This window comes from Eubalaena glacialis, chromosome 4 (assembly GCF_028564815.1).
Source record: "Eubalaena glacialis isolate mEubGla1 chromosome 4, mEubGla1.1.hap2.+ XY, whole genome shotgun sequence".
NCBI lineage: Eukaryota > Metazoa > Chordata > Mammalia > Artiodactyla > Balaenidae > Eubalaena > Eubalaena glacialis.
The window spans coordinates 70,116,812-70,132,187 of record NC_083719.1 but is presented as its reverse complement, the minus strand read 5'-3'; positions in this window follow the sequence as shown (position 1 = coordinate 70,132,187).

Sequence of the window (15,376 nt, the reverse complement as noted above, 5' to 3'; positions counted from 1 at the left end):
CCTGGACTTGGGTGGCTATGTCCTTTCCCATGTTAGGGAAGTTTTTGACTATAATCTCTTTGAATATTTTTTCAGACCCTTTCTTTTTCTCTTCTTCTTCTGGGACCCCTATAATTCGAATGTTGATGTGTTTAGTGTTGTCCCAGAGGTTTCTGAGACTGCCTTCAATTGTTTTCTTTCTTTTTTTTTATTCTGCTCCTTGCCAGTTATTTCCACCATTCTATCTTCCAGCTCACTTATTCATTCTTCTGCCTCAGTTATTCTGCTATCGATTTCCTTCTGGTGTATTTTTCATTTCAGTTATTGAGTTGTTCATCTCTGTTTATTCTTTAGTTCTTCTAGGTCTTTGTTAAACATTTCTTGTATTTTCTCAATCCGTGCCTCCACTCTATTTCTGGGATTTTGGATCATCTTTACTATCGTTACTCTGAATTCTTTTTCAGTTAGGTTGCCTATTTCCTCTTCATTTATTTGGTCTTGTAGATTTTTACCTTGGTTCTTTGTCTGTAACATAATTTTTGTCATCTCATTTTTTTTTTTTGAGGGGTGGGACTGTGTTCCTGTCTTACTGATTGTTTGGCCTGAGGCTTCCAGCACTGGAGTTTGCAGGCCATTGGGTAGAGCCAGGTCTTGGTGCAGAGACGAGGACCTCTGGGAGACCTCACTCCGATTAATATTCCCTGGGGTCTGAGGTTCTCTGTTAGTCCATATGTTCGGACACAGTGCTCCCACCACAGGAGCTCAGGCCTGACCCCTGGCCCATGAACCAAGATCCTGGTCACTTGGGGGTTCCTCCCATCCCCTTGGGTGTCGAGGTCCCCCACCAGCGTCTGGTAGGTGACCTAGTTGTGAGGAGATGGGAACTCCACGTCCTCTTACTCCACCATCTTTGAGATATCTATCTTTTTAGGAAAGTTTTTACATCTTCAAGATACAAGCCCTTTGACTATTATATGTGCAGTCAAATGCTCTACCTCTGCTTTGAGTATTATATGTGGTGAATGTATTCTCCCACTCCAGGTATTACATTTTCACTTCCTTAAGAATGTCTTTTGATTAATAGATGTTCTTAATTTTAATATAGTAAAAACTACCAGGCATTTTACTTTATGGTGAGCATTTTTCATTTCTCATTTCTCATTTAAGAGATCTTTATGTATCTCTTTATGAAGATATGTCTCTATGTTTTCCTCTATAATCTTTATGATGTTGTCTTTCACATTTAGGTCTATAATTGACCTGGGATTAAATCAAGTGAGGTCAAGCTTCATTTTTCTCCACATGAATTTCCAATTACTCATACCATCATTTGTCAGAAAGACCACGCTTTACCTACTGCTCTGCAGAGTCACCTTCTCAAAAGAAAAAAAAAGTCATAGGATATCATGAATCTGTTTCTTAAAACTTGATTCTTTTCGTTGGCTTATTTGTATATCCTTTGTCAGTAACACAGTGTATTAATTACTGCAACTTTATAATAAATTTTTATATTTGCAGAGTAAATCATCAAACAATTTTTTTCTTCAGATTGTCTAGGTTATTACTGGCCTTTATGATTACCATATATATATATATTTTATTGAAGTTTATTGAAGTATAGTTGACATATTAGTTTCAGGTGTACAGTATAGTTACTTGACATTTATATATTGATATATTACAAGTTGATCACCATGAAAAGTCTAATAACCATCTGTAACCATACAAAGTTATTGCAATACTATTGACTGTATTCCCTAGGCTATATATTATATATCCTTGACTTACTTATTTTTTAACTGGAAATTTGTACCTCTTAATCCCCTTCACCTATTTTGCCCAACCCCCAGTCTCCTCCCTCTGGTGACCAACAGTTTGTCCTCTGTATCTATGAGTCTGTTTCTGTTTTGTCATGTTTGTTCCATTGTTTTGTATTTTAGATTCCACATATAAGTGAAATCATGTAGTATTTGTCTTTCTCTGTCTGACTTATTTTGCTTAGCATAATACCCTCTCTAGGTCTATCCATGTTGTCCCAAATGGCGAGATTTCATTTTAAATGGCTGAGTAATATTCCATTACTCACATCTTCTTTATCCATTCATCTATTGATGGACACTTAGGTTGCTTCCATATCTTGACTATTGTAAATAATGCTGCAATAAACATAAGAGTGCATACATCTTTTCAAATAAGTTTTTCGTTTTCTTCAGAGAAATACCCAGAAGCGAATTGCTAGATCATATCGTAATTCCATTTTTTATTTTTTGAGAAATTTCCATACTGTTATCTATAGTGACTTTACCAAGTTACACTCCTATCAACAGTGTACGAGGGTTCCCTTGTCTCCACATCCTCACCAACACTTGTTATTTGTTGTCTTTTTGATAATAGCTATTGTGACAGGTATGAGGGGATACCTTATGGTTTTGTGTTGTATCTCCCTGATGATTAATGATGATCAACATCTTTTCATTGGCCTGTTGACCATCTGTACATTTTCCTGGGGAAAATGTCTACTCAGGTCCTCTGCCCATTTTTAAATTGGATTCTAGTGGGGTTTTTTTTTATATTCAGTTGTATGAGTTCGTTATATATTTTGTCTATTAACCCCTTATTGGATATACCCTTTGCAAATATTTTTTCCCATTAGTAGGTTGCCTTTTCACTTTGTTTATGGTTTCTTTTGCTGTGCAAAACCTTCTTAGTCTGATGTAGTCCAATTTGTTTATTTTTGCTTTTGTTGCCCTTGCCTGAGGATACAGATACAAAATATATATATATGTATATTGTCAAGATCAGTGTCAAAGAGCATACTGCCTGTGTTTTCTTCTAGGAGTGTTATGGTTTCAGGTCTTACATTTAAGTCTTTGATCCATTTTGAGTTTATTTTTTATGTGGTGTAAGACAGTGGTCCAGTTTGATTCTTTTGCATTTAACTGTTCAGTTTTCCAAACACCTTTTATTGAAGAGACTGTCTTTTCCCCACTTATAGTCTTGGCTTTTTTGTCATAAATTAATTGACCATAGAAGTGTGGGTTTATGTTTGTCTTTATTATATTCTCTCTCTCTCTATCTATACATAGAGAGAGAGAGAGAGAGAGAGAGAGAGAGGGAGAGACTGTTTTTGTGCCAGTACCATACAGTATTGATTACTACATCTTTGTAATCAGGGAGTGTGATGCCTCCAACTTTGTTATTCTTAAGATTGCTTTGGCTGTTTGGGGTCTTTTGTGATTCCATACAAATTTTAGGATTATTCATTCCAGTTTTAGGAAACCTGCCATTGGTATTTTGATAGGGATTGTATTGAATCTGTAGATTGTTTTAGATAGTATGGACATTTAAAAATTTTTTTTAAATATTTAAAAATTATTAATTTTTAAAATTTATTTGGTTGCACTGGGTCTTAGTTGCGGCAGGTGGGATTCTTAGTTGTGGCTCCAGGACTCCTTAGTTGCGGCTCACCAGCTCCTTAGTTGCAGCAGGTGGGCTCCTTAGTTGCAGCCCGTGGGCTCCTAGTTGTGGCATGTGAACTCTTAGTTGTGGCATGCATGTGGGATCTAGTTTCCTGACCAGGGATTGAACCTGGGCCCCCTGCATTGGGAGCGTTGTGTCTTATCCACTGTGCCACCAGGGAAGTCCTGGGTAGTATGGACATTTTAACAGTATTAATTCACCCAATCCATGAGCATGGTATATCTTTCCATTTATTTCTGTTGTCTTCAATTTCTTTCATCAATGTCTTTTAGTTTTCAGAGTACCGTTGGCCCTCCCTATCCATAAGTTTTCAAAGCCATGTTGTCCTGGACTTTTGTTTATTGGGAATTTTTTGATTACTGATTCAATTTCATTACTAGTGATCAGTCTGTTAAGCTTTTCTATTTCTTCCTGATTCAGTCTTGGAATATTGTTTGTTTTAGAAATTTACCAATTTCTTCTAGCTTGTCCAATTTGTTGGCATATAACTGTTCATAGTAACCTTTTATGATCCTTCTTATTTCTGTGGTTTCAGTTGTAACTTCTTTCCTTTCTGATTTTATTTATTTGGGCCCTCTTTTTCTTGATAAGTCTGGCTAAAGGTTTATCAATTTTGTTTATCTTTTCAAAGAAATAGCTCCTAGTTTTATTGATCTTTATTTTTTAGTTGCTGTTTATTTCCCCTCTAATTTCCTTCTATGTACTTTGGGCTATGTTTGTTCTTCTTTTGCTAGATTCTTTAAATGTAAGATTAAATTTTTTATATGAAATTTTTCTTGTTTCCTGAGGTAGGTTTGTATCACTATAAACTTCCCTCTTAGAACTGCTTTTGCTGTGTCCCATAGATTTTGGAACTTTGTGTTTCCATTTTCATTTGTCTCAAGGTATTTTTTCATTTTCTCTTTGAGTTTTTTTATCAACCCATTGGTTGTTTAGTAGCATGTTGTTTAGTTTGTGTTTTTTCCAGTTTTCTCCTTGTAAATAATTTCTTGTTTCATACCATTGTCATCAGAAAAGATGCTTGATATGATTTCAAACTTCTTAAATTTATTGAAACTTGTTTTGTGGCCTAATATGTGATCTATTCTGGAGAATATTCCATGTGCACTTGAAAAGAATTTTTATTCTGCTGGGTTTGGGTGGAATGTTCTTTATATGTCTGTTAAGTCCCTGTGATCTAATGTGTCATTCAAGACCTATGTTTCCTTATTGATTTTCTGACTGTATGATCTCTCCATTAATGGAAGTGGGGTGTTAAATTCCCCTACTATTATTGAATTACTGTTAGTTTCTCTTTTTATGCTTGTTAATATTTGCTTTATATATTTAGGTGCTCCTATGTTGGGTGCATACTTATTTACAATTGTTATATCTTGTTTTTTAATTGATCCCTTTATCATTATGTAATGTCTTTTTTGTCTCTTGTTACAGTCTTTGTTTTAAAGTCTATTTTATCTGATAAGCATTGCTACCCCAGCTTTCTTTTTGTTTTCATTTGCTTGGAATATATTTTTCCATCCTTTGACTTTCAGTCTGTGTATGTCTTTAGAGCTAAAGTGAGTTTCTTGTAGGCAGCATATATATGTTTTATTTTTTTTTTTACCCATTCAGCCACCCTGTGTCTTTTGATTGAAACATTTAGCCCATTTAAGTTTAAAGTAATTGATAGGTATATACTTATTGCCATCTCATTTGTTGTTTGGGGGTTGATTTTGTAGTTCTTTTTTTGTTATTTTCTTTTTCTCTTGTTTGCTTCCCTTGTGATTTGATAACTCTCTTCAGTGTTATGTATGAATTCCTTTCTCTTTTTTGTGTGTGTATCTATTATAGATTTTTGATTTATGGTTACCATGAGGTTTATATATAACAGATTATTTATATAGCTGTCTATTTTGAGTTGATGGTAGCCCAAGTTTAAGCAAATTTTAAAAGTACTACATTTTTACTGCCCCCACCCACATTTTATGTTTTTGACATACTTTACATCTTTTATTTTGTGTATAACTTAACTAATTATTTAATTAGATATAGATGATTTTACTACTTTTTCTTTTAACCTTCATACTAGTTTTATAGGTGGTTGATCCATTATTTTTACTATGTTTGCCTTTACTATTGAGATTTTTTTTCTTTCATAATTTTCTTGTTTCTATCTATGGGCTTTTTTTTCCACTTAAAGAAGTTCCTTTAATATTTCTTGTAAGGTCAGTTTAGTAGTATTTAACTCTTAGTTTTTGCTTGTCTGGGAAACTCCATCTGTTCTTCAATTCTGAATTACAAACTTGCTGGGTAGAGTATTCTTGGTTGTAAGTTTTTTTTTTTCCTTTCAGTACTTTGAATATATCATGACAGTCCCTTCTAGCCTGTAACCTCTGCTGAAAAATTAGCTAATAGTCTTATATGGGTTCCCCTGTATATAACTAGTTTTTTTCCTCTCTCTGATTTTTATGTTCTCTATTTATCTTTAACTTTTGACATTTTAGTTGTATTGAGTCTTGGTGTGGGTCTCTTTGGGTTCATCTTGTTTGAATTTGGATGTCTGTTTCTGTCACCAGGTTAGGGAAGTTTTCAGCCATTATTTCTTCAAATAGTTTTTCTGTCCCTTTCTTTTTCTCTTCTCCATCTGGGACCCCTACAACATGAATGTTAGTTTCCTTGATGTTATCCTAGAGGTACCTTAAACTATCTTCATTTTTCTTTATTCTTTTTTCTTCTTGCTGTTCCAGTTGAGTGATTTCCACTATCCTGTCTCCCAGATTACTGCTCTGTTCTGTATCCTCTAATCTATGTTGATTCCCTCTAGTGCATTTCTCATTTCAGTAATTGTATTATTCAGTTTGATTGGTTCTTTTTCATATTTTCTATCCCTTTGTTGAAGTCCTCACTGAGTTCATCCATTCTTCTCTTGAGTTTGGTGAGCATCTTTATGATTATTTGATTTCTTTAACTGGTAAATTGCTTATCTCCAATTTGTTTAGTTCTTTTTCTGAGGTTTTATCTTTCATTTTGAAGGTATTCCTTTTTCTCCTCATTTTGCCTAACCATCTGTGTTTCCATGTATTAAGTATATCAGCAAAGTCTCCCAATCTCAAAAAAGTGGCCTTATGTAGAAGGAGTACTGTAGGCCCAGTGGCACAATCCCTCTTGGTCACCATAGCCAGGTGCTCCAGGGATATCCCCTGTGTGGATTGCATGTGCCATCTTGTGGTTGGGCCATGATTGCTGCAGATGCACTGGTGGATAGGGCTGGCCCCCAGCTCTTGGCTGGCTGCATGGCTTGGTCAAGATTGCTGTGGATGCCCTGGTGAGCAGGGCTGCCTGGCCAGCTATCTACAGGGCCTGGCTGCAACTGCTAGGGCATACTGGTGAGGCAGGGCTGGAGCAGGAGCTGCTTAGGAGGCTTGCCAGTGCTGCCCAGGACCACCTGGGCTGGGGGCGCAATGTGGGCCTCAGACCCCTTACTCCTCAGTGGGGAGCTCGACAGTTGTGATATCCTTTCCACTTGAGGGTTGCCACACTGGAAGTGTGAGTTCTGACTATACTGTGTCCCTGCCCCTCCTACACAACTTGATGTGACCTTTTCTTTATATCCTTAGCTGTAGAAAATCTATTCTGCTAGTCTTCAGGTTATTCTTAGAGATTGTTGTAGTATGTGTAGTTGTAGTTTAGTTTGATGTGTCTGTGGGAGGAGGTGAGCTCAGGATCTTCCTACTTCACCATCTTTATCCAGTTTCCTACCATATATATTTTAGAATAGCTTGTCAAATCCCAGAAAAAAACAAAACAAACAACAACAACAACAAAAACCTAAGATCTGTATCACAATTGTATTGAAACCATAGATCAATTTGGGGAAATTGGACACCTTTACCATATTGAATTTTCCAATCTACAAACTTGAACAATTCATTTACTCAGGTCTTCTTAGTTTCTCTCAATAATATTTTGTAGTTTTTACTAAAAGGTCTTACATATTTTCATTTATATTTTTTCTTAGGTGTTTTTTATGCCATTATAAGTGGTATTATTTATTTAAATTTATTTTCTATTTATTTATTGCTTATATGGAAATAAAATTATTTTTGTATATTGATCTTGCATTTAGCAACCTTACTAAATTCATTACTAAGTATAATAGTTTATGCATCCTTTTGAATTTTTTACATACTCAGCCATACCAGCCCGTAAATTATGAGAGTTTTATTTTTTCCTTTCCAATTCTGAAAATTATAATTTCTTTAGAATTGCATTGGCGTGGGCCTCCAACATTAGTTGAATGGATATAATGATGGGTAAATATACTTGTCTTGGTCACATTTTCTGGTGGAAGGCTTTCAGTATTTCTCAGTGAAGTATGGTATTTGTTATATGTTCCTTATAAATAAGTTTGTCTTATCATGGAAGTTCCCTTCTATACCTAGTCTATTAAGTTTTTTCATGAATGGATATGAAATTTTACTTTATTGATTACATATCTTTATCTGTTGAATTATATACTTTTGGGTTTTTTTCTATTAATTTGGTTGATTTCTGAGATAGATTGATTTCAGAATGTGAAGTCAACTTTACATCACAGGAATAAATCAGTAAATTATGATTTATTATGCTTTTTAAAATCACTGCATTCTATTTGCTAGATTTGGTGTGTGAGGCAGGAAGGCTTTTGCATTTAGATTTATGAAAGATTGGCCTGTAACGTTACTTTCTGGTATTGTCCTTGTCTGCTCTCATAAAATAAGTTGAGAAGTGTACCATTCTTTTCTATTTTATTCTGTTTTATTCTATTTTATTTGGATCAGATTGGTGTTATTTTTTTTTAATCTTTTGAGAATTCACAAGTAAAGCCATCTAGGCCTAGAATTTTTGTTATGAAAAGTTCTAAATTACAAATTCAATTTCTTTAATGTGTATTTTTGTTAATGTGTATTGACCTTTTCAGATTTTCTTTCTTCTGTCAGTTTTAGTAAGTTGTATTTTTTCTAGAAACTTATTCATTTTATCTAAATTTTAAAATGCACAAGGTTAGTCAAAATATCCTCTTACTATTTTTTTAAAGACTGTAGGATCAGTAGTAATGTCTCCATTCATTTTCCATTTTCCCCATAAACCACTCCAAACAACCTTTCACCCCCACTGCTCCACCAAAGCCATCAACAACATTCCTATTGCTAAGTGCAATCATCAATTCCTAGCTCTTATTGTCCAAGAACATATATCACACACTTTTCTTCCTTTACAGTTTCTTTATGTAGATACTCTTTGTACTTTTTCTTCCCTCTATCTCACTGACCTACTTTGGTTACCCCATCCAGTTTTGTGGTTTTAAGTACTGTATGTACAAGGATGATTCCTAAATAAATATCTCCATTCATGCTCTCACCTCTGTTCATACACATAACATTTGGTGGCCTCCTTGACCTCTCTGCTTTGGATTTAACAGTCATTTCAAACTTAACATGTCCAAAACTTAGTTCCTGATACCACCACCACCACAAACCTGACTATTCCACAGTTTTTCCTATCTCAGTAAGTGGAAACTGCTCAGTTGAGCAATTTCAGTTGCTCAAATGGAAAACCTTGGGGTAATTTTGACACCTGTCTTTTCCTCATGCCCACACAGTCATTGAATAGACTGTCCTGTTGGCTCTAACTTCAAAATACATTTATTATTTGTCCACTACTCATCACCGCTTCTAACAGTCTTATAGAAACTATACTTGTTACCTGGTTAATTGCAATAATTTCCTAACTAGTCCATTGCTTTTGCTCTTGCCACTATTCAATCTATTCTCAACACAGCAGTCAGAGGGACCTGTTAAAAGCTAAGTTAGATCATGAAACTCTTTTACTCAAAAATTTCCAAAATTTTCCATCTCATTCAGTGTAAAAACAAAAGGCGTTGAAACAACTGTCATTCTACCTTATCTGGCCCTAGTGCCTCTCTAACCCCAATTCCTTCCATTTTTCTCTTTCTCACTCCACTATAGTCATAGTTGCCTCTTTGCTTTCCTGAAACATTTCAGACATGCTTCCATCAAAGCCTTTGCATTTACTGTTCTCTTTGTTTAAATTTTTCTTTCTTCAGTCATTCACATGGCATACTTTCTCATTTTCTTCAGGCGTTTATTCCAGTGTAACCTTCTTAATGCAGCTTCCCCACCTAAAACTGCAATTTTTTTCTTACAAAAATCTTTCAGCCTCATTTTCTTGGTTTTTCTCTTTATGGCTCATTATCTAACATACAATAAATTTTGCTTATTTATCTCATTTATTGTCTATCTCCCCCATGAGAATATTTGTTCCAAAAGATTGGAAATTTTTATCTGATTTGCTCATTGGCACCTAGAACAGTGTCTAGAATAGAGTAGGTGCTCGTAAATTGTTTAATAAGTGAATAAATGGAGCTGAATATATTGTTACACCATTTTCAGAAAAATACACATTGACATACAGAATGCCATATGTACAGTATACAACATGTAGTTTAATCTCATCTGTTATACATACAGTATGCAAAGTCTTACTGAAGTATAAGAGCACCCAAATTGCACTATTACTGCAGAAATTTCATTTTCTCTGTATTGTTGAAATGTTTTTTGTAGGTTTTCTTCTTCTCTTGGTAGTTATTAATAATAGAGTTATTTCTCAAGTAAAATGAAATAAGTAGAGTGTGTGGGGGAGGTATTGCATTATTGGTCCAACTCTTTACCATTCTCTAATTCATACCCTCTGTCACATAAATTTGAAGCTCCTTATACCACTCCTTGATACTGAGTTTAGCCATATGACTTTCTTTGGCCAACTGGATGTTAGCAAGTGTGACACAAGTAGTGGCTTTTCTCCCTTTGCCAAGAGACCTTAACTGGGCTAGTCTGTTTAAGAATGAGACCTGAGAAACAGAGATGAGTCATCTCAGTTGTCCCATCTGTGGCCATCATGGATGAGCCAAGCCTTCAAACCCATAGATATTTGAGCAGCAACAGTCATGATCAGGGTCTCCTAACCAACCAGCTCACAGATGTGGCAATAAAGCATTATTGTTGTAGGTGTTTGTTACACAGCATTACTGTGGCCATAAATAACTGGTAGAGAATGATTTACAATAATGGAGACACATGTCTTTATGCTTTAGACTTTTGTTTAAAATAACTAAACATATTTTGAAAGACTTAGTCATTCAGACAACATTTTAAGGTGGAATTCTAGTATTATATTTCTAAAAAACCAGAATTCTTATAGACACTAAGTTTTAGAATGGGAAGCATCACTGATTTTAAACATCTTTCTCAATCAGGCTCTTAATATGAGCTACATGTTTCTTATGTATGTCAACTCACAAATAAATAGCCTTATTACTAATTTCCTGGGGGAAAAAAAGGTTGATTTTCGTGACCTGGTTCCAAGTATTATCTTCTCTTCTGAAGTATATTATAATTAGATTAAATATTTTATTTAGTTCCTGGTAAAACATAAAAATACCAATTTATGAATCCTATTCTAAGATGAATTTACATAAAGAAAAGCTTATGTCATGATAAAAGATTTCAGTAGAATTACATCCGTAATGATAGAAATTTGATTATGTATCTTGTTAGTATGAATGACATGGCTCAACTGTGTGCATGCTGAAATTTTATGAGCCTCTATATTCTACTTTTAGAGAACATATTTTCATGTAGTTACTAATGTCAGCCCCATGATGATTAAAGCCAAAGCAACACCTAAATGACCAGAAGGTTACTATGTAAATTTGTACCAGTATGAGGATCTGAGGAAACTTAGTTGTGTCTTTACAGACTTTGGGGAAAATTCAGAATCCATCATATTTACAACTTTCTAAGTGTGTGATACTACAGGTATCTCTTAAAGTCCATGCCATGTTATATCAGCTAAATTTTAGATAAAATGGAAAGTTTTTTACTTAGTTTATAACATTTGGGTATTTGTTTAAATGGATCTTAAAGAACAACTGTGTTATGAAATTATGAACAATGTGTTATTTTATAGCTTAGACGTATGCAGTCTCTCTCAGACAATTTCAAAGCACTTAACACATAAATCATTGTGTGATATTTATACTCAAATTACTTTGGCTAAAATAGGTAAGTAGTGAATATTCTTATTCAAATGGAATGAGATCTGTAGAGTTACAGAATCGAATTATAATTAGAAGGGAAACACATTGAACTTTAAGATAACATTGCCTTAATACTTTATTTTTTAAATCATCTAGTTTTTCTCCAGTTATGCATGTACAAACTTCATCTATACTTCTGTGCAACATGCTCACACTTACCGAAAAAAATCATAAGTTTCATGAAAAATACATGACATTTCCATATATATACAATTGTGAAAGTTGTAACATGGTACATTATTTTCAGCTGGCACTACCATTAACGTAAATTGGCAGGTTAAATATTATTTAAATGTAGAAAACATTATGTGATATAGACTACTTCGCCAAATAGTGAATTAAAATCATGAATTTTTAGCAGACCCCTGAAGCACTCTCTTAGAAACAAATAAATTCTTTGCTTAACTGTTTAAATTCTACTTAAAGAGACAGAGGAGTAAAATTAACTGTCCTGGTTTTTTAATTTAATAATGCTAGTAAGGGGGCTTTGTAGAAAAAAGACTTTATTTCTTCCGAGACTAGTTGAGAGCTTAGTATCAAATGACCTAAGATTATGCATTTTGAGGGAGGAAAAATAAATACATACTGATATTGCATATGTTAGGCCAACTTGCATAAGACAAATTTGAGTAGAAAAAGATCATGGCAACATCATGGTTGTATGAGAACTATGATTAAAGTGTATATAATGTGTGTGCACACACACATTATATACCAAGAAACTCTGTCACTATAATAAAGAATAGGGCTAGGTCCAGGCTATTTAGATGTTCAGAAATCATTATGAACTAAGGTGCACTGAAAGAGGTAGTCTTTCCGTGATCTCTCAGTTTGTCTCCAGCAAATGCTATTTGACATATTTGATGAAGGACTGCAGTATATTATGGCCAATAGCATAGAATAATTATAGTGGTGCTGGTATTTATTCCATCTTAATGAGACTGCCTTTTTACCACATGCAGGCTTGGTCTGACTGTCTTTATTTCCTCGGATGGTTTTGCTACCTTTAAGTGGAAAGTTCAGTTGGTCAGAGGGTAGAACCATAATGAATACTAAAGTGAAAGTGTTGAAAGGGGTAAATAAAAAGACAACAACAATTCTCTTGAATCATTTTAACCCCTTTTAGAGGATAAGAAGTAGGGCGACTCACACACATTCCCCAAGGATTTTACACTAATGATGACACATAGAAAGTATAAAGTAGAGCTAACAATATTCTTTTTATAATTTTATATATTTCATTTCTTCCATGTAATTGTAGTTTATATAAAACATCTTTGATAAACTTCTATGTGTCATATGAGTATCTACATCTATACTCCATTTACATCAAGGAAAGTCTTTCTATGCATCAAAAAAACTGGACCACATTTCTCCCCTTTGCCTAGACCATGTATTGTGAGTGAACCACATAAGTAGTTTATAATAGTTCAGGGGTCTCTTTTTATAAACTATTGGTTTGATCATGTCCCCTACTAACATAAAAGGTATTGCTGGCAAAATTGTAATTCCCCTTGACCTTCTCTTGTTCTGTTTGGCACGTGACGGTATTGTTGTCAGTCACCTCATTTACAAACAGTGTAATCAAGTGCATTACGGGACTTCCTCTAAAACACTGGTGATGTATCTGTACTGCCAGCTGCTCTAATGATGGATAAGCTGCATTATTCTAAGCTTCAAGTACACTCATCACAGGGGAATTCTGTGGCGTGTTGTGTGTGTGTGTGTGTGTGTGTGTGTACGTGCGTTGTGCACCTGGACATGTGCATAAGAATTTATGAGTTTTGATTGACAGTTGAATCCAACTTAAGCCTTCCATTCTACTGACTCTTTTAAATGCGGACCTGTCAGAATAGGGGAAAGTAACTGTGATGCTGAGGATGCCCAAGTTCACAAGAGAATGAAGAAAAGAAATAGGGATTGGAAACCCCCTGTTTAACCACTCAGTTAAATTGAAATGTATTTAGTTTCTACTCCATCCCCCTCAAAAAAGGATGAAATGTGGGACTGCAGAACACTCTATACAAGGGATACAGGAATTGCTTCTAATGTTTTGGGGTTTTTTTGCTATTGCTGATTTTTTTTCTTTTTTTCCCCTTCCTTTCTTTCTCCCTACTTCCCTTCCTCCCTCTCTCCCATCTTTCCTTCCTTTATCCTTCTGTCCTGGTTTGTTTTTGTTTTGAGAGTCAGAACTCTGAAATTAGAGGTAAAAATATCCACTGGAGGGACCATCGCATCTGTACCACAGTGTAAAACATTAATACACTTTGAGCTGAGTCTGTGACAAATCAGCATTATTCACATTTCAAAGTCAACTTTAATATCCCATTCCAGACCAGATCTTAGTGGTCCTGAGCGTAATTAAATTAGTTTCAGAGATTGTGGTCCCAACATGTAATTTCAAGTATCTCTCTGTGTCATTTACCCAGAGGCTGTGATTTGAGCTACTTCTAGGACTCTTTGAGGACAGTATGTTGCCTGTGTCTAGTGATTCTGTAGTTATGTTGATCTAATTTCTAATTCACCTCCTCTATGACTGAGTGGAGAGGATTTTACCATACATCAGCACTGAAGCATGACACCAACAATCTCACAGATGTACCAACCTATCCTTGCCTACTTTGCAGGCAAGTCTTATTTAAAAATACTTTTCTTCTGATGATTTTAACCCACTTACAATTGGAAAATATTTAACTTTATATATCTTTATTCTCACTTTAAGCTCTCTTGCCAAGTTCTGATTTGAGTCTCAGATATAAAGAACAAATAATTCAAAAGTAAAGGAAGGACAGGATATGTTACTATCCAAGACCTAGCTCTCTGTATGACATTTACCAGAAGGAAAAGATACAATGTTGATTAATCTATTATTAATATTTTAACATTTAACTCTCAGAAGTGTTCAAATGAGTAAGAAAATTTCTAGATTAGGAATAAAATATAATTTCCATACTTATTATCCTCATATCTGAGTAAATGATGATTTAACAAAAGGGCTCAGAGTGTGTTATACAAATACCAGATAAGTTTTGTAAATATTTAAAATGCTTATTACTAATCATACACAATAGGAAAAGGACAAGGGAAATGGAAAATGTTTGCAAAATATTATTAGGGAGAAATTATACAATTCAAGGAAAATCTAATACAAATATAATGCAAACTACATACATAATTTTAAATTTTCTTATAGCCACATTTTAAAAGTAAAAAGAAATATACTAATTTTAGCAATATATTTTATGTGATTCGATAGATCCCAAATAATCATTTCAATGTGTAAAAAACACAAAAATATTTATGAGATATTTTATATTCTATTTTTCATACTGTCTTCAAAATCCATTGTGTATTTCACACAGCATATCTCAATTCCAAATTTTCATTGGAAACACTTGACTTAAAGTTCATAAAATATAAAGTGGAAATACTGTCTTCGCCTACCAAAGTTGTTGCAAAGATGCTTAAAATTTTCGAATGACTAACTTGAGTACCAAAAGAAATCATTTACTCTAACATTTGCATCCACGTGAAAAAACTCGTTCTTTTTTTAGAAGAATTGATTTATTAATCTTTGATACAAAAACACATTAGTTGTAAAACTGTATTGTTCAAGTTAATTCATCATCTCTTGTGTCAACTAAGTATTTACATAAAATTCTAAGGGGTCTTGCAAATGGAAAACAACTCTAAGTATATTAGTATCCACAAAAAAGTTCCATAGAACTTTTTCTTATAGAACTTTTTTTGTAATTTTCGCAACCAATTTTATAACACTAT